Source organism: Carlito syrichta, unplaced genomic scaffold (assembly GCF_000164805.1).
Source record: "Carlito syrichta isolate Samal-C Ts95f unplaced genomic scaffold, Tarsius_syrichta-2.0.1 Scaffold39610, whole genome shotgun sequence".
Classification (NCBI taxonomy): domain Eukaryota; kingdom Metazoa; phylum Chordata; class Mammalia; order Primates; family Tarsiidae; genus Carlito; species Carlito syrichta.
In genome coordinates this window covers 512,554-532,920 of record NW_006983706.1, presented here as the reverse complement: position 1 = coordinate 532,920, position 20,367 = coordinate 512,554, and the positions used below count along the sequence as shown (strand labels likewise).

The window sequence follows — 20,367 nt, the reverse complement described above, 5'->3', positions numbered from 1 at the left end:
GAGAGAGAGAGAAAGAAAGAAAGAAATACCAACAGCAGCTCCTAAACTGACTTCCTAATTTCCAGTTGTAGAAATGTGGTCTCTCTATATGTGAAAACTGTGTTGGTGATACTTTCCCTAGGGACCCCGTCTGTGTCCCTCCCTATCCCTACCCCATTTTCTTCAGTTCCTTTGTTAAGTCTGTAGACCCACCCTACTTCCTTCCCTTTTTCTAATTCACTCATGAAATATGCATGGGTGGGAAGGGGATTTTGCACATTCTGAAACTGAATCTTTGCACAGTCTGCTGCCAGGGTAGGGTCCCTATCACTCAGCCTCAACCGGAATTTCCTTTTCCCTGTTTCCTGAGCCTCATCCTGGAATTCTGCCTGCTACGTCAAAGGGTTTCTTGTTTAAAGGTTACAGTACTGGGTGGGAATGGTTTGGAGTATTCTGACTGCTTGTCACTTTTATTTTACATATTAAAAGTTGATCTCTACCTTTTCCTAACTTTCATTTGGTCTATTACTTTTTTCTTTTTAAAGGAAGTTAAGTGTAAGGTGAAAATTCTTCTTTTGTTCTATTTGAAATACTAACAGGAAAAGTGATTTCAAATTTGTATCATACATATAGGTGAGTAAAGTTTTGAGCGATCCCAGCATTATTTGAGGTTTACCAGTAATTTAATTTAACCTAGAGACAACTTAAAGACAAATAGAATTTTCTAACATTATTACATAACATTGAAAACCAGAATTCATATGTAATAGGCAAGTCATAATACATTGTTACTCACCCATAAACTGAGAAATTACTACATTGAAACCAGATTATTATTCTTGATAACAAAATTTTGTGTTGGGTTGGTACTAAAGTATCTTTTCGCAGGAAATAGGCTTTCTTGAGTAAATTATTATAGACTCTCACCCTTTTGGGGGCGGGGGTTGAGGTCTCACTCTGTCACCGATGCTGGAGTGCAGTGGTGAGATCACAGCTCACTGCAACCTCAAACTCCTAGACCCAGGATATCCTTCTGCCTCAGCCTCCCAAATAGCTGGGACTACAGGTACACACTACCACATCCAGCTAATTATTTATTTTTTAGGTATGAGGTCTCGCTATGTTGCCCAGGTTGGTCTCAATTTCCTGGGTTCAAGCAATCCTCCCACTTTGGCCTCCCAAATTTTTCCTCCATTTTTAATAAGGGAATACTGTGGCCACATAGTTACAAAAATAGTAGGAGAATATAGTTCATGCCTCCAAGAAGTTTATAATCTAGCTGGGGAAAGAATTTATACATGGAAAACAAGTAATCATTCAAGACAGCATTTAATGAAGTGTCTAAGGCATTTAGAGAAAGAGGAAAATAAATCTGGCAAACATATTTCACAACTGCAGCAATTCGTGTTCTTCTCATTTATTCAAAAGTGAGATTTACAAGATTGGTTCACTCTGTGTGCTCTCTGAGTTCCAGTTTTTTCCTCCAGAAACATGGCAGCTCGACCGCCAGGGAAGTCAGTGCTGGGCTGCCACTGTCGGTACAGCCATCTGCTCATCAGCTGTATTTTTAGGTCCTCACGAGAAGCCTGTTGCAAGTCCTGACATTTTTATAAAAATTAGCTTGAGAGTTTTTAAAGAGAGAATAATTTGTCATTATGCTTGTTTATTTTCAGCGTGTGAAAAAATGTTCAAGTGTATTTTTAAAGGCCCAATGAAGAAAGTTGACACTGACTCAGTTAGTTTGACTTATCTAACTCATGTTATCATATCAAAGGATCTTTTTATTCCCTGCTGTACGGATGCTGCTTCTAGCCTTATTAGGTTCTTATTCTTGTACAATTAAAAATAGCCACACGATCTGCAATATGGTTGAGACGTCATTAAAGTAAGATATTGAAAAATAGGTTATCTTCCTTTGGCTTTTCCCCCACTGTCTCCTGGTGGTAAATCTCACTCAAGACTCCTTCTGACCCTAGATTCCTTCTCCACCCCCATCTAGACCTGATCTGTATTATTATAACCATATCAAAACCTTCCAGCCTGTCTACTCCATTGTCTGATCAAGTCATGCTTAGGAACCTTTGGCAATGTGGTGTTTTACGGCTTTATAATGGATGCCTTAAAAAAGTTGGGAAAAAGGTGCACAGACTGATGGAGAGTCCTTCAAGGTAGCTCTGTACTACCAAGGCTTGAAGAAATGAAGAGATATCGAGGAGTAGGGAAATATAGGTGCCAACTCACAGTGTGCCTTGGTTCCCCAAGGGCTGCCCTGATGCATCACCGCCCTCATGAAGCTGACACTCTGAACAAAATTCAAAGACTGATTTTGCAGTGTACCTGTGTGGTAGGTACTCAAGTGTTATGGAAGCTTCCAACAAGTACCTCGACGAGTCTAGGAAGGCAAGCATGTTTCCCTGAGGAAGGGAGAGAATCTGAAGGGTCAGGAGAGTTATGAGAAGTGAGGAGGGATGGGCCTTCCAGGCAGAGCAGAGGACATGTGTGATGATAATGACATGAGGGGCGTAATGCAGAGAGGTTGGAGCAGCTCTGGAACAGAACCAAGTGTCTAGAGTGTAAAGCAATATCAAGCTCTTAGAATTTAAGCAAGAAAGCAAAAGATGATTCGATGCAAATGTTGATGATTCATCTGCTGCAGTGTGGGAATGGGTTCAAAAGAGGAGAATGGGTCCCACTCAAGCCTTCAAAGCTTCCTGACCCTCCTTTCCTTGCAGTCATCTCTGTTGAGTTCACATTAAGCAGTAACCCGCGTGCACACAAAGGATTTGCTTTGAGAAGCTCAAGTCTGGGGACTCCAGTTCCAAAGAAGACTGGATGCCCAGTTATAGGTCACTTCAGAGTTATTAGTTTTTCCCTAAAATACACAACTACATCATTATTGTTCTTTAATACGTCCTGTTCCTGTAGAAATGAATTTTTGAGCATTCATATAATGTGAATAACTCTTGGTAATAAATGCCATGCAGACAGATATGTTCACTTTAAGTTCGACTCTCTCTGCTGTGTGATATTTGGATTCAGCCAAAGTTTGGTGATTTCTGAGTCATTCATATATTTTGGTTGCTAAAGAAGAAGAAAAGGAATTTATAAAAGATTTCCATGTAGGATGCAAAGAACCTTTTTTTCCTTTTGTGATAGGAAGTGGGTGGAAAGGAAAAATTCCATCTGGCATCCAGCAGACTAAATGTTGTTTTAAGACAGCAAAAATAGAAGATTGCCGAAAATATCATAACAGAAGATAACAGACTGTGTGCAAGTGTACAGTACATATTTTTCTAATAAATCATGTTAAATATCCATATTTTACTTAAAACATGACCATGTTCTTATTTGCTGTCCCATAAAAATTGGTCTTTAATTTTGTTTTTTAAATTGTCTACTCCATTGTTGAAGCAAAAAGGACAATGGTCTTGGTCTAAAGAAGTCAGTACTGCAGGACTTCAGTTTAGCAGGAATAGGTTTTTACATTTAGGGGGTTTTGTTTTGGCTTTTTTGTTTGCTTTTTGTCTTTTCTTTTTCCAGTATTTTCCTCCTGCATTTAAATAAAATAGAGAAATAAGACATGGCATGCATGTTCATTTATTGTACTTTTGTACATAATTAAGTGAACAAGGTTCAGCAATTTTAACCAACTCTTGTAAATGCCCTCTTTGTTCAGTTTCCAGCAACAAGAACTGGGCATGACTGAGGTAAAGTGAGTCAGAATAAAGGATTAGGCACCCTCAGGATTCAAGAATCACAGAACAGGAGAGAATAATGGCGATAATAAGACAATTAAGATGTCAGAAAGTGGCTTGGGGGTAGGGATTTGTAAGGAGGCTCAGGAAAACTTAATGAGTCATATGAGTGTATCTGGGTGATTTCAAAGGTGGGGATGGGGGTAGAATGTGTCAAGGTAAAATGTTGGCCCTCTGCCATCCAAGTGGGGAGAGAATGGTATCTTGTACAGACAATTATTTAAACTTTTCATGATCTTGCCTTGGCTAAGATTTATAGAGGTAGAACAAGCTTTATGTTGATACCCTTGTGAATAAAGGATTCTGATGTGTCCCAAATGGTGCAATGCATAATAAAATCCCGAAATGAGTTTTATGGTTGATGGATGTTATCACTTTCTTCCTGCTCAGTCAACTTGGTGTTATTACAAGTTGGGGGATTGTGATGATGCCTTATTTTTCACAATCCATCTGAGTAGTCTGGTATTTTCCTGTGGGAGTCATAGGCATTAGAAAGAACTTTAGATATCATGTGTCTTGATGGTTTGGGTAGGAAAAAATTCCTTTCAAAAACTGATACCTGCTAAATAGAATTATCACTAGTATCCTCTAAAATGGGCAATAAATACCATATATCATTAGTTCTGTTGGAAGTGCATTTGTCACAAGAAAATTTTAAAATATTTCCACGAATAGTATTCTTCTGCCATCACAAGCAAAAGATCACTAATAAAAATAGTAGTTACTGGAGATATCCTTTAGGTTTGTTAGAGAAGGTCATAATTCGGGCTTTATGCTTTTGTCTCTTTGTGTCCCTGAAGTTGTATCTTGTGGAGCCCTAAATGGAGGCTAGTTTGATTGAAATGACCCTTGCCCTCATCAAACCCTTCTTTTGAACCACTCCTCCCATCCTTATTAGTGCCCACCACATCAGAAAATTAGCAGCTCATAAAAGCAGGTGCAAATAATCTCATCAGCAAAAAAATAAACAGGATCATTTGGTACTTCTCATTAAACACCCATCAGGAAGCACATATCTGAAAAGTGTCTCGGTATTCAAATGATACTCAGGTAAAACTCTAAAAACATGGGGAAAGAGGGGGTAATTGAAGTCATGGAAATAACATTGTCCCCTCTAGTGATTTCTAGGACTGGAATTTTAAAAGTTACAAGTGAGTAAAATTACAGGCTATAAAATGGAAGAGACAGGCACACACATGGTCCAGGTTGGTGTTGAGTTATACCTACATAGAGGTTTGAGATTAAGGGACAGCTAAGGAGGTGATAAACAGAAGACTTTGAGCCTAGATGAGGCAGAATTCTGACTAATGCTTAAAATTCAAGAGAAGAAACATTGGAACAAAAGAGAGAGCCAATTTTATTCTGATTGTCTTTAAGGAATATACTTGAATGCCAGATACTTATGCACAGAAACTTTTCCTGACTTGTTAAACTATTAAATACAACTTCCCTTGTAATTTGGCAATCCCATCGACCTTTAATCTCGATTTTAAGTAGATCTTATTTCTGTCCCAAGTCAGTAAATCTAAAGTTCCTGTCCTTCAGTATTATTCATGATCTTGGCATATAAAGGAGATCTGCACAGACCTGAGAAAATCCACCACACCTTGGAAAAAAATTCTTTTCTTCATAAAGATCAGAGTGGCTCCAGGAGGCATTCATCATCTGTGGCTGCCTCTTCCCTCATGCCCCACCCTCTGTAGGTAGTCATTTTTGCATCTTAGCTCTGACTTCTATATTTAGGTTCCATATCTGGCTAGTTTGGGGTAAACTTTTGGGAACAACATAGTGAAAGAGTGTCTTGGGGTCCCATTTTGACCCAAACCTAAGTTTTGAGACTGCTTGAATGCCAACTAAAGAAGCCAGGAACAGTTTTTTCCTTCTGAGTGACAACGGGTGGCAGGCTGCAGACATCTCAAGCTGGGGGACTCTGTGAAGAAAAGAATTGGGTAGCACAGGCCTGGGAGACCCAGAGTGAACTGAATTATTTCTTAGCTGACGTGGGCCACAGACATGGGAATCTGGTCACTTCCATGATTGCACTTGAGATCTTCAGATAGAGGCCAGCATCCTTTAAGATCAGCCCAGACACTTTTTTCTCCATCACTGGCAGCTTACTTCAGATTTCCCTGCTTGAGCTTGTAGAGATGATTAGAAAGAACATCTCTATAATAAAATAAAATTAAAATAAATAAATAAAGTAAAAGGGGGGAGAAAAAAAAGAAGAAGAAGAACCATACTAGTGAAGATGGGAAACAGTCACATGGCTATTTAACTTGCTGCCACTAGTGGTGGTCATTCAGCCACAACACATAAAGTTGATTTTGTTGAGAACCTAAATAATTTTTCATGTCAGTACAACCTTCTTTTTTTAATACATGGAGCAAATTTTTTAAAGATCTAGCTAAGATTAATTTGCTCTTGCCTTCATTCACTGAGAAAAGCTTTTGTTGAACACCTATGAGACAGGCATCACATGAAATAGAAGAGAGACAAAAATGAGCAAGATGTGATTTGAGCCCCAAAGACACCACCATTTAGCGAGGGAGAAGGATGAGAGAACTGAGATGGGAAAGTCAAGAAGGGCAATAAGTAGTCAGAAAAGAGGGCCAGGAAGGGCTTCTAGAAGGGAGAAAGGCGTGTACTTGGAATAGGATATTTATTTCCAAGGAAACTGTCTTTCTGCATTCCTACAGGGCATCTGCTAAATTAAACACTATCTTTTCTACTTCCTGGGTTATGGCCTAGTTAGGAAACAAATCATAAATGACAAAGATCATAAATCTCAACTCTAAAGAAGGTTATAAGTTGTTAGAGTTTACAATTCATTCCCCTTCATTTATATATATATATGTGTGTGTACACACACACACACACACACACACACACACACACACACACACACATACACACATATATACTTTTTTAAAAGTAGAATTTTATACCTAGTGTTTGGCCTGTTTTACTGATTCAATTTGTTTTTGGAAACAAGCTTCATCTGGAAGAGTTTTATTGGTGTTTAACAGTCCAGAGCAAGGTATCAGACAACTTGCTGGAATTTATAGCACATTTCTGCTAAAGATGTTTCATTGTTTAAAGTTGTCTACTATTGTAAAAATAGCATATGCTTTCTATAGAGAATTAATAAATAATAGAAAGCTGCAAGAAAAAAAGAATTTACTGACAGTCAACCACTGTTCCCCCTCACTTTCCATCTCCAGTTTTTGCGATATTTTCTTAATGTTCTTTACTTAGCCACCCTTCCATGATGCGGCAAATCTGTTTTCCAAAATGTTGCTATTATAAATGATCTGAAATTGTTAACAAAACCCTTGCCTGAGTTTATATTCTTAAGTATATATTCTTAGCAATATTATTACTACTGATCAGTATGAACCGTGTTAATCTCATTTATGTTTCTGCACGACCACTTTCCATAAGGCTTGTGCCAGCTTTCACTGACATCAACAATCTATCAAATTACTCATTTTGTAATCCCTTCCCCCAACCTTCACCCTCATCGAGTATTATAATTCTTAGTAGGAGAAACTCTTTGTCAGGTTGATGGAGGAAGAGGGCAGGAAATATCTTGTTCAAATTTACATTTCTTTTCTAGTGAAGTTAAATATTTGCAACTTGTATCAGTCTAGTTCTCTTTCTTCTGTCAATACATTTTTCTCCTTTGCCCATTTCTCCATTAGATTTTTCTCATTGCTTTGAATAAGTTCTTTACATATGAAGGATACAAAATGTTGTCATATTTATTGAGTATGGTTTTCCTTGGTTTGTTTCCTACCTATGTAGTTATTTTTATATGCATATGAATGCAGCTGTTTTATTTTTTAAATTGCCTTTACAATGAGATTTTCCTTATTTTGTGGTCAGTTACTCAATTTATTTTTCCTATTTCTCCTGGAGCTGCATTTTTCACTTGGGTCTTTAATATAACTGTGATTTATTTTTATAATGTAAAAGTAAGATTTCTTGATTACCTATCACATGCATAATTTTTCTCCAGTTAATTTACTATTTTGTTACTAGCATCAAAACACTCCATTTTATTCTGGAAGAACTGAAATTCTGTGAACAAACTTCCTCCCAAGTTACGTATGTTGAGTACAGATTTAGTGAATCACTTTACCCCTGAGCTTCAGTTTCCTCATCCATTAAATTAGGGTATTAGAGATCTAAGATTTCTTCTAGCTCTCAAATTCCTTTCCTAATTTGAAGACACCTCCACTCCCCCCCAAAATTCAGCAATATCCATACTTTTGAGTGTTGAATTCTTTTGGGGAAAATGTCACCACCATTTTATACCATTATAAATGTATACCATTTCATACCAATTGATTACTCAGAAAGCTTTCAGTAGCTCTTTTTTTCTCTCTGATTGAATATGCCTATCAATACCAAGAATCATTCTGTTCTTTATGATCTGAAAACACTCCAATGGATAAAACTTCTGAAAATGTACTCTCTGTGAAATGGTGTTGATACAGGCCAGATGGCTGAGCTAGCATATCTAGCTAGAAATGTCTCTGTTATCAGGGTATTAAAACCATATTTCAAGTCAAGTCATTAAATATTTGGAATTGTTTTTCTGAGCTCAGAATGTCCTGAGGAGGACCAAGATCTGGAATTTCCAAATCTTAACTAAAAAGAAAAAAAAAAGTTGTTTTGCCTTGAACTCTTGAAAATACCAAGAACGTGGCCTAGTTATTGATATTGGCTAGGTTCATTAACTAACTTCTGCCTACAGCCTAGCTTCAAATGACTGTGTTCAGAAAATGCAAAATTTTGTTTCTTGCTTGTCTCTCTCCTATGTGAAGAACTTACTCTTTGACAGCATCACCATGTTTTATTTGAACTTTTATCCCTGATGGCTTGCACTAAGCTTTCAGTCCATGTTCGTGGGACTGGCTCTGGTAGAGAAGGCAGTTGTGGATGATTTGAAATGTTTTCCAAAAACAAACAAACAAACAGAGAAATGTTTTCCAAGTTTGAGCATTCAAGTCAAATCTGTTAGAATCAGCTTTGGGATTCCAGTTCACTGGAAAGTTAAAGTTTTAAATTAAAAGTTTTCTGCCATGGAGAACTAACCTGAAAATGACAAGCAGAAAAAGGCAGGAAGGTTGATCACCAATAGTCAGTCACCTTGTAGCTGTAGACACACCTTTGGAGGAATTCTTCCTTGGTAAAGAGTAGACACAGACTTTCACACTTTCATGGGTCATGGCTCTCACCTGGGCAGGTTTGTATGTGAAGATTTTGACCTTCTTTGGCACATTAATATTCAGAAAAGAGAACATTTTTTCTGTTGGTATTCACTTAAATACAACTTCCCTTTCTTTTTAATCCATCCTTCTCTTCCCTCCGTGTCTATTCTCCACCTTAGAAAAAGAGGCAGGAGACATCTACTGTGCAACCAAATGTATTTTTTTTTTGAGTTGGAGTCTCACTCTGTCGCCCAGATTGGAGTGCAGTGGCGGCTCCAGGCCACCGCAGCCTCGACCTGCTGGGCTCCGGCGATCCTTCTGCCTCAGTCTTCCAAGTAGCCGGAATTACAGGCATGCGCTACCACGCCTGACTGATTTTTTTTTTTTTTTGATTTATTGTAGAGATGAGGTCTTGCTGCCCAGGCAGGTCTCGAACCCACAGGCTCAGGCAATCCACTCACCTCAGCCTCCCAAAGATGTGGGATTACAGGCTGAGCCACCGAGCCTGGCTCTTTCTTCCTTTTTATCTCCTGTTTTTGTTTGTTTGTTTACTTGCTTGCTTGCCTCTCAAATTATTTTAACAATATTTCATTGCATTTTTAAATCATCTATTTTTAATGCCAACTTTCTGTAACTGCTTAATGTACCAAGAGTGATACATTGTCTTATTTTTCTCCCAGTCATCTTTCAAACCTGAAATGAAGTTTCTGAGATGGTTACTGCAGAGATGAAAGGCGTGCCTCCTTAAAAACACCAAGGAATGTACAAAACATGAAAAAAAAGGAGTGTTTACTTGAGATGTTTTGTATCTCCTCACTGCCATTGCATGTGATTTGGCAGTTGCTACGGTAACTAGGAATTTTTCATTCCATAACTTGCATAAATACTGAGGTTACCCTTTTCGTTACTGCTGTGCCCTCTCTGAAGTTACACATGCATGCACACACACACAAACATGTTCTCTTGCACACATGCAAATACACAATTACTTATGCATGAAGGAGATTAGAAGGAGTTACAGAGTTCCTTGACTTGAAGCTTTTCTGCTTTTTGTCCTTTCTTTACTTCCCTTTTAAGTTTGAAGAATACTTTGCTGGGTCTGATCAGAGTTAAGAGCTAGCTTATTAAAAGAATTTCAGTTTATGTGATCAGTAGGCATTAATAAACACAACAAACTTTGAGATCCTATAGGAGGAATTTGGGAGGAACAGTCAAAGCCACAGGAGCCAGTCTAGGCTAGCTGTTGATTGCTATCTACTAATTCATACTATCCTCTTGTTATTCAGTTTTAAAGGCTTCTATAAAACTGCTGTGGAATTATCCAAACCTTGGGTGACAAACACATCTGTGACTAGAATGTAGAAACTTTGTTCTTGTCATAATTCAGTGTAGGTTTCTATCACATCTTTGAGCTATTAGTGAAAAGTATCAATATTGGTATTTCCCTTTAGAATAACATTGTGTGTATCATGCACATATATGAGAGTGGACCTAAAAAAAAAAAAATGGAATTATCTTTTGGAGCATGGGCCCCTTGTAGTATACTTGGAATTATTCTTCCAGATTAAATGGTCAACCCAAGTTTTAATCTGAAAGTTTTGAAGGTTAGGTCATGATTCGCACAAGAAATCCTGAGTTGTGGTAAACAGGTGAGTGGTTCTTCCACCATGACATGAACTCGCCCACACAGCTCTGAGTGCTTAGCAGTTTTTGACCCAAAATGGCCTGACCCCCATGCCCCCATCCCATTCACCCAACCTCACCTCAAATACCTTTCTTTTGTTTCCCCGGATGAAAAAAGTCCTCAAAGGGAAATGTTTTGCCAATGTGGAAGAGATAAAACAAAAAAATGGCAGAAGCACTCAAAGGCATTCAAATTGACAAGTTTAAAAACAGTTTTGAGTAGTGGAAAAAGCATCTTGATTGGTGTATTGCATCAAACAGAGAGTACTTTGAAGGTGACTGAAGTTTAAACGTGTAAGAATCAATACACAATTTTTTATAAGTAAATTCCTGGATTTTTTCGGTCCCCCTTGTACACACTTGAAATGATTTCAGAATTCTTAAAAACCAGAAGGTGTTTCTTTATAACATTTATGTTTTCATTTGTGTAAGACCTCCTAGGAAGCAGTATTTCAGACTGATTTATTTATTTGACCTTAACAATCTCGGGTAAAATGTATTGTGTTTTGAGGGCCATCAATATACACTAGTAATGAGAAGTGGAAATAAGTGTTGTTCTCAGCACTAGGTCCTCTCTGTTTTTGCGAGTCCCAGGGTGAAAGCCTGTCGTGAACATACTGTGCAGATTCTGCATGGAAGCTGTGGATTAATAGAGTTCGTATGTTCCAAGTATTGACAGACACAAAGTTTTTCTCCAGCGATTCTGATCATTGGCAATATTTTTTCCTTTTTCTACGTGTTGGGAAATGGTTAAGGATCTAATTTAGATTTCTGAAGCCATCCTACTTTCTTCTGAAGTGCTTTCAAATAGGCCTCTATCAGGTCACTTGTGCACACAGCGCTGTGCCCTCAGTTGCCCTTTGACCTAGGATGCTTGATTGCAGGAAAACCGAGGCACTACTGAAGAGCCCTGGTCCTCAGCATGCAGGTGGTAAATGGCTCGAAAGTCTCTGGGATTTTCCAGTCCCTCCCCACCCCCGACCCTGGGCGTCTGCTAACCAGGGCGAGAGGTTGTACCTCATAAGTCTCCACAGAATGAAGAAACCACCATACCTAGAGCAGAGAAGCAATCACTATGCCTGGAGCGGAGGAGGAGCAGACGACAGTGGAGCTCCAGCTGCCTTGCCTCAGTGGCCATACATCACCCCTTGTTTGTGCTTTATCTTGTTTATACTTCAGTCATGCTGACACTGAAGGGTGCAGCTAGGCCCTTGCAGATCATCGGTAACCACACCCAAAGACTCAAGGCTTATAAGGCATTAACTAACTCTTGACATTTTATTTTAAATCATGTAGAAGTCAGAGACAGCTGGATGTCCTTGTCTCCCTTCCTTTAGTCTTTGGTCTTCTTTTAGTGTTAGAGTGTACATGTCTTGGCAAGGGAACACTTGGGCTGAGGGGTGGAGGTGAGTTTCAGAGAGAAGGCAGCCTTGCACTCCCCTGAAAATGACCCACTTCATCATCCCCAGGCCTTCACTTGCAGAAGGGCTTGAAAACTCCTTTCCTGTAGGTCCATTGAGCGCTGTAATTAATTCCATCATGCCCTCTGCCTCTCAGTGTGGCATACAGCACCATAGGGAACAGTTGGCATTGCATCTGAAAAAGGTGATATGATGTGTGTGTGTGTGTGTCTTTATGTTTGGATGATATTTATGCATACATATACATGAACAAAATTACAGCAAGGTCCTGATACAAATCCAGTTTTGTAACACTTTATCATTAATATAGTTAGATGGCATATATTTACAATATAGTCTGTATGTTTTCTGCATCCATTTCCTTGTGTCCAGAATTCAGTTGGGTCTATAAATTAGGAATTATCCCATTTCACAGGCAAGACGACTGATGTTTAGAAAGATGAAAAAACTATCATAGCCCATCTCTCTAATAAGTGGCAAGACTAGGATTTGAACCCAGGTGGGTCTGTCTTTGTTTTGGTGTATATCAGTTTAATTTGATTCAGGCCAGAAGCTCTTTGAAGGGCTGCCATCATCTGAATTTAATTTTTACACTATTAAGAACTGGTTATTACCCATGAAATAGAGAGAAATGGGCCATACCCCTGGCTTGGGGTTGGGTGGAAGAGATCTTGGTGAGGCGTGTAAATTGTTAAACAAATTAGATTTATCTAGTTATTGGTGATTAAAGGGTAGTTGGGGTGGGACTCTGCTAGGCTCTTGCATACATTATCATTTTCAGTGCCTAAAAGTCCCCTGAGGGGTATAATATCCCTATATTTCAGATGATGCTTTGAGGTTTGCGAAGTATTTTTCCGTCTAACTACACAGCTATTGGATGGTTACCAGGATTTGGCTCCAGATAAGGCATGCCCTGTAACCCCTATCCTTTGAGTAGAGTTTAAGCCTTGTCTGCCACTGTGCATCTCACCTTTCTCTGTGGACAGGCCTCTCCTTGGGTGAGAAGTGGCTCCAAAGCCCTTGGAGTCAGGATCCAGCTCTGCTTCTGCTGCGCGAGAGCTGTGCCCATCACTCCGACTCAGCCTAGCTCTGACTGTGCAGCTTTGGTTACTAGTCATGGTGGTCTAGATCTTGTCATTTGTTCTGCCGGCTTGGATCTTGAATTTCTCTTTTCCACCCTCGCCTATTCTCTGGACTTAGTTCATCTGAACCTCTGCCACTTTGCCTTTGTTGACCTCTCTTTCCTTGACCTTGACCATCATTTACAGTATCTGTCCACATCTCCATCATTCACCAGACTCTCCATTCATTGAATAGGCACTGTTCTGGAGGGTGGGATGGGACTGAACACTAAATAGACCAGCCACTGTTCTCATGCAGATAACATCAGAGTGGACTGGTGCTGCCATTTCTCTTCCCTCTTCTACAGTCCATCCCACTCCCAAATCTGGTCATCAGCCAAGAACTTGTATATTGGAACTAAAGGACTGCAGGAAAGACTTAATGACATGTAGATTTTTATGACAAAAACAATAACACCTGTGTGATTGCATAACTACTCTCAAAGGTCGTTTGGGAAGTATGGTGCATGCAGCAAACTGTAGGAACTCAATTGCAGTAACCTCATGTAGGCTTTAGACAAGGAAGGGTGTTAAGGCAGAAAAACATTTGGAATCGGATTAAATCAAGAAGAGAAGTGCTAACATGCCCCACTCCAAAGCTTTTAGATTTTTGAGTTTTTTTCTTGACAGCAGGAAGATGGACTCATGACCCATATGGTATAATTGGAACTAATGAAAACTTAATGCAAGCTTTTCTGGATGCTGTGCCATATGGAGTATGTTAGGTTCTCTCCATTTGCAGTCCCTTTTCCATTCTCACCTGTGCCTTGTGCTGATGGGTAGTGAGTTCTGATCACTGGGACTGCATCCCCTGAGATCTCTTGCCCTCCTGCTATGAATAGGACTCGGCCCCTGGGAGGCATCAGCCAGAGAACAGTGGGTGGAAGGAGATTGAGGTCCACGTGTTTCCTCCCCGCTCTGTCTAGTTTCCTCCTGCAGTTCTGGCAGAGACTGCAGCTCCTCCTAAGTAGCCTCCAGCTCCCCAAAGAATCCAGTACTCACTCTTACCTCCTCTTTTCCCTCCCAGTCCAGGGGTGGTCAACATCTTCTTGTTTGCTAGTCCCTAGTTATGTCTCATTTCTGCTTAGTTTCATCAAACTTACCTACACATCTGTAAATAGTTCCTTCATTAAACACTTAAAAAACCCTAACCGAATGGCTTTCCCTTTTCTGCCGGTGTTCAGAGTGATCCATCAAGCTCACATGGCATATTGAAAGTGCTTGTCTAAAAGGACACTGACTTCATATTTCCAAATACCATAGCCCATGCTGTCTCATCTGCTTTGCTGTGCTAGAGTTAACAGCTGAAGTTGGCCTTGGGATCAAAATCTAGATTCGCTGTGGCTTTAGGGTTCTTAGACAGCTTGTTCTAGACACTGATAATCCTTACAGACAATGAGACGTCATACATATAGTTCTACTCTGGCTGCCAGAAGCTTCCTATTTAGTCATGTATACTGGCTTTCTGTGGGAGTTCAGTCAAATTCCATAATAAATTTGTGTTTGTTTTTGTACCTTGGAAAGTCAGACTGTACCTAGATTTTGTAAATTTGGGGATGATAAATGCCATTAATCCTATTTAGGATTGCATCTGAATTATTAATCTTAATATGCAGGGGATTTTTTAAAAGAAAGAATGAATTATCATTATTTAAATACTCTCCTTCTGCCAGCAGAGCTTGTACAAAGATGTATTTGTTAGGCCAGTGCCTTTGTGGTTGGGTGAATCTCAGCAGCTCACCTTGACACACATCTGCTTACTTAGTCTTTCTCTTAATCAGTTCTATCTTGCCGGCAATATTCTTTTGACTTAAAGAGAGAGAGAAAGAAAGAAAAGACTTGTGTACTTTTTTTCATGAGAAAAAAGAATCATGAGATAACATTGTCAGCAAATTCTGTGAAGGTTGTTTTCAAACAAAATTCTTTTTGGCTAGAAAAGTTGTTCCCCCCAACCTCACCAGGTAGGTATTCCAATTCTGCCATATCCACATTTACAGGACAATAATAGATGTGGGTATTGGTGGTTTGGTCTGTGACACTTTGTGTACATGTCCACAGTACAAGATGGGAAGAGATGCCTTGCTGCTAAATCATGCGCCTTCTTCCTGGTTTGGAGAGCTTGCATTCTGGGTTCTGTGAGAATAGTAGAATCGAGATGACGTCTGTAGAATCCTAGTGTTGGAAGGCTGCAGGGCCTTGCCCACACTACCCCCACCTGTCTAGAATATTGTCAACAGACTGCTCTGGCTCCAGAGAGAGCTGCTTCCATCTCTGTTGTTAGTGCTTCCTTAATTTTTTTTTATTGGTTTTGAGTCATGGCCTTACTCTGTTGCCCAGGCTGGAGTGCAGTGGCACGATCCCAGCTTGCTACAGCCTGAACCTCCTGGGCTCAGGCAACCCTTCTGCCTCAGTCTCCCAAGTAACTGGGGACTGCAGGTGTGTTCCACCACACCTGGCTCATTTTTTCATTTTTTGTAGAACCAGGGTCTTACTATGTTGCCCAGGCTGATAGTTTTATTACACTGAACCACAATCAGCCTTCCACCCACTTGTGGAAAGCCACCTTTCTAGAACATTATGAGTAGTTCTAGGGTTCCCTCTCCCACAAGGCAGGTGGGCTCTGAAAGTGGGAATTACTCCCATTCATCCTCCTAGGCTCCTCTTTCTTAGAAATTTGGGCTACCTGAACTGTACCTCATGTTTCTCAGAGCCCCTTGTGGCCTCTGGGTACAGATTCCTGTGTACTCTGGCCAGCAAGCCCCTGTGTCCTCAGGCTCAACTCTGCCCCATTCTTTTTTTGTTTTCCATTTTGAGGTAAAATTAATGTAACATAAAAGTAACCATTTTAAAGTACTCAATTCAGTATCTTCCCAGTTCTTGAGCCCATCAGGCGCTAGGCGGTTTATACACTGGGAGCCCCACCTCCACCAGCCTTACTCTGCCTATCTCTGTGTCCCCAACTGGCATGGATACAGGTGGAAACAAACACAGATTTCCTCTAAATCTAATCCCTGCCATGTCTGACTCTGTTCCTGCCTTGGTCCCTGCCTCAGTTCTGGTCACTGCTTCGCTTTCCCCTAGCTGGATCTTGAGCTCTGCCTGTCTGAGCTGGCTGAGCTGTGGTCCCAACACCATGTTCAGCCCTGGTCAACCTTCTTCTCTTGGAGTCCAGTCTTTTGGATGACTTTCCCAAACCAGACAGGTCATCCAGAACTAGATACTGGCTCTGCTTGAAGTACTGAGTATCACCCAGACCCTTTGCCTGACCCACCAACAGACTGCCCTGCCTTAGTGACCAGCACCAGGGTAACTCAGATCCCCTCTAATAGTCATACTATAGAGCATTGGCCATCATAGAGGACATCTGTGTTTCTGGTTTAGGACACTGGAACTGAGCCTTTCTGAGTTCACCCTCAGCTTCATTAGATGTCTGCTCTGTAATCTTTCCTGGTCAAGTTATCTTGTCTTTCTGGGGTTCTATCACTATCTGTAAAACAGGCATTTTCATAGTATTTATGTCATAGAATCATTGTAATTATTAGATAAGGCAATGGATGTTCAGCTCGTAGCTTTGCCTGCCATATGGTAAACCCTTACGTATTTGTTGTTGTAGGGTTCTCTTCCTTGTCTCCCCTTCCTGGGTCTGTCTGTTGCATGTGGCAGTTGTATCTCCTTAGTTCATGAGTTGCTGTTACCTCTACTGCTATGGAATAAAAATATATTCGTGATTAGTGGTCCAGTAACGAAAACTGCCTGGTGTTGTTACTTGTGATGCATTATCTTAAATAGTGGCCCAGGCCCAGTGCTATCTCACAATGACTGTCACATGTACCACCCTCAGGCCACGATCCTGAATTAGAGCAGGTCATTCTGATCTGATATGTAACCCTGGCCTATCTTTGTCATTGTCCAATTTGACAGGCATGCCAGCTGTTCCTCTCGGGTTAGCCCTGTATGAGTGCCTCATTGAAACTGATGGTCAGGATGCAGAACTGGCCAAGCCAGTGCCATCCATCGCTGACAGAGTTTGGTGACGCCTCCTTAGGAAGAGCACCTCTTAGCAAAGTGTCCCCTCTCTTGGCCCCATCAGAGTCCACCACTTGAAATGCACTCTTTGAGATGTAAGGCGTTGTTCTCGAAGCCTCCCCTGTAAAATTCACATTTTTTCCATTCATCCTTTTATTCATCAACTTATTCAGTAAATGTATGTGTGAAGTGTGGAGACCTGGCTGATTGTTGGGAATTCAGTGTGAAAGAAGATAGGGTGCTTGCCCACAAGTAAGCTTATAGTTTTTTGGGTTTTTTTTGGGGGGGGCAGAAAAGTGTTTCAGTAAATGCTCCTTGGAGTGCTGAGTTAGAGGGATACATGTGATACTGTGAGATCCACAGAAGAGCCAAGCAAGTCAGACTGGAAGCCAGGAGGGCTTCATGGAGAAGGTGGGTTTTTGTTTTTGTTTTTGTTTTTTTGAGTTGGAGTCTCACTCTGTCACCCAGACTGGAGTGCAGTGGCCGCTCCCAGCCACCGCAGCCTCCACCTGCTGGGCTCCGGCGATCCTTCCACCTCAGCCTTCCGAGTAGCCGGATTTACAGGCATGCGCTACCACACCCGGCTGATTTTTGGATTTATTGTAGAGATGAAGTCTCACTGCCCAAGCGAGTCTTGAACCCGCAGGCTCAGGCAATCCACTCACCTCAGCCTCCCAAAGGCGCAGGATTACAGGCTGAGCCACCGAGCCTGGTGAGAAGGTGGTTTTTAAAGTGAACTTTGTGGGACGAATAAGAGACTAAGAAAATTATGAGATGAAAAGAGGTATAACAAACTGTTGGCTATAAATACCTTCTCCAAGTTCTCATCTTTACTTACTGTGCTCACAAACTTGAGAGCAAACAGCCTTGAAGCTTGAGCTACTTGTATGACTTCTTGCATGTTGTAGCATCAAGCCAGGTGATTCTCAGTGTTTGCCATTGGAAAGCTTCTCTGGGGCTTTAGACAGGTTTGGTTTTGGAGCAATGGACCTTTTCAAGTCAACTCTTTTCCTTTATAATAAAATGTCCAGGACATAGTCTTCCCTTCTCTGTTCTCTTTTTCCACGTTCACTTGCACTTTAACACTCTACCCTCCCCACCCCCCACCCCCCCACTCCTGACCTAAAGTGATCTTGTCATCACTTTTTCTCATACTTAGCATTTTTGTGAATTTTATCATGTCTGGCAACGTTTTCCTCAAATCTCTTGCTGGTCCTCCTCCCAGCTCCTGCGGGTTCTGGTCTTCATAGTCTCTCTAAGACAACTCCTCCATGACTCTTCCCTTTACTTTCCATTTCATTTCCTTGAACCTCCCATATTTGTAGTTCCGTTTCCTGCTTCCCTTTAAACAAGTTCACTCACTGCCAAAACTTAACTCACAGTTTGTCTCTACCCTTGACCTTTATCCAGAGACCTAGTTTTTTTCTTCTTTACCTGCTAAATATCTACAGCAGGATGTCTTATCAGGACTGAAGCATCAACTGTCTGAAAGCAGGTATGTCAGTGTCACCAGGAGCACTCCTCCATACTCCCACCCCCTGCATTCTCATTCTCTCAGTCACCCAGAGTTATCCTGCATTTGCCCACATGCTAGGGTGCTCACCCAGTTATGCATATGTTATCATGGAGCCTTTAACTTGTAGGTTAAGAGCAGCGTACCTGTCTCACTCATCTTCGCTTGCCACTTGGTGCCCAGGGCAGTGACTTACCCAAAGAAGATCCTCCCTGTTTGTTGAATGAATGGTTGTCAGGTGCTTTGATGCTTACTTACATTTCATGAACTATTTGTCATTGAACATATTTTCTCTTAATGCTTTTATTCTTGACCAGGTAAGTGTTAGGATAAAAAATTTCATACCCGCAACCTCAACTGTGGTACGTCTGCTCTCTTTCAGGAAATTAGTTAAGGATGCCTGGGTCTAGAAGCATTCATTTAACTTTCCTTCCTGAGACCCAGATACAATACATAGGATTATTATGTTTTCATGGCAATTTTAGATAACTTACATCTCCCTTTATACATTGATTTTTTTTTCTGCCTTTTTTCTTCTTTATTCTTAACAGGTTTTCAAAATGGGAAACTATCACAATGACATAAGGTGCTATTGATAGTACATCAATATGTTTCAGCAATGCCCCTGCCCAGCAGAGTGTGGCTGCTGCGTGTGCAGCCATGTAATACATATTAGTTACACAGACATAAGGAAGCCCTTCCCATCCATATGTATGTGCATGGCCTGTGGAAGTTAATGCCATATATCACATGCACATAGAATGTAAAACGTACTTCAGAGTGACAATGTGCTCATGTAAAATGAGTACTGACGCACCATTAAAGGAAACCAGAGAAAGATTTTTGTCCCGTCAGATAACGGAATTGTTGTCTGTTTTGTGTGTGTCAGCATCCTAGACCCTCATTCTGCCTTTTTTTTCTTTTCTTTTTTTTGGTCAATATATGCCCCTCTCTCCAGCCACCTTATTTCACTTCAGCCACAGGGATAACAAAAGAAACCCTGTGGAGAAATGAAAGATAGCAATTACACATTGGTATTCATGTTATGGGAGTCACACTGCCATCCTCAGGGAGTTTAACAATGAATATCCAACATTAATTGCCACAGTAACTGTGCGTCTGACCTTGCTGAAATGTAATACATGGGTCTTACATGGTAAAATTATTTGCCACTAAAAGATTAAAACAGAATGATCATAAAATAGTATTGCTGTTTAGGATGACCAATATTTTTTGTTTTTAAGAACATCCTGGAGGACTTAAATGATTAGCTCACTACATTTTCTTAGGAATCAGAAACCAGGAGATGAAATCACAATTTTCTCATTGATTTGGTTGGAAATTACGGCAAGATTAGTGCCTTCCTATCCTTATGAAAGATGAATAAAATACCTTGACATCCCTGATTGGTCTATTGAATTGATTAATAAGGCACAAGTCAATATGGTACTTTTTATCTATTGGGGGCGGGAATATCCTTCTCTTTTATGTTATATCTGATTATAGGTAGGATTTTCTGTCAGTAGCAGGTTCCTAGCACATGTTCTCTTTTTAAAAAGGTGACATCATTTTTAAGATGAAACCTACTGGCTATCAACTTTTCTTGCTTTAATATGTTTGCTTAAATCCTCAGAAATAGGAAGCTAGATTTTC

General features: G+C 40.4%; 1 protein-coding gene across 2 annotated transcripts in view; it reads left to right on the top strand.

Moving 5' to 3' along the window:
* RAPGEF5 (Rap guanine nucleotide exchange factor 5) overlaps positions 1-20,367 on the top strand; it is a 192,144-nt gene that overhangs the window by 95,605 nt on the left and 76,172 nt on the right. The gene's annotated exons all lie outside the window — the stretch shown is intronic.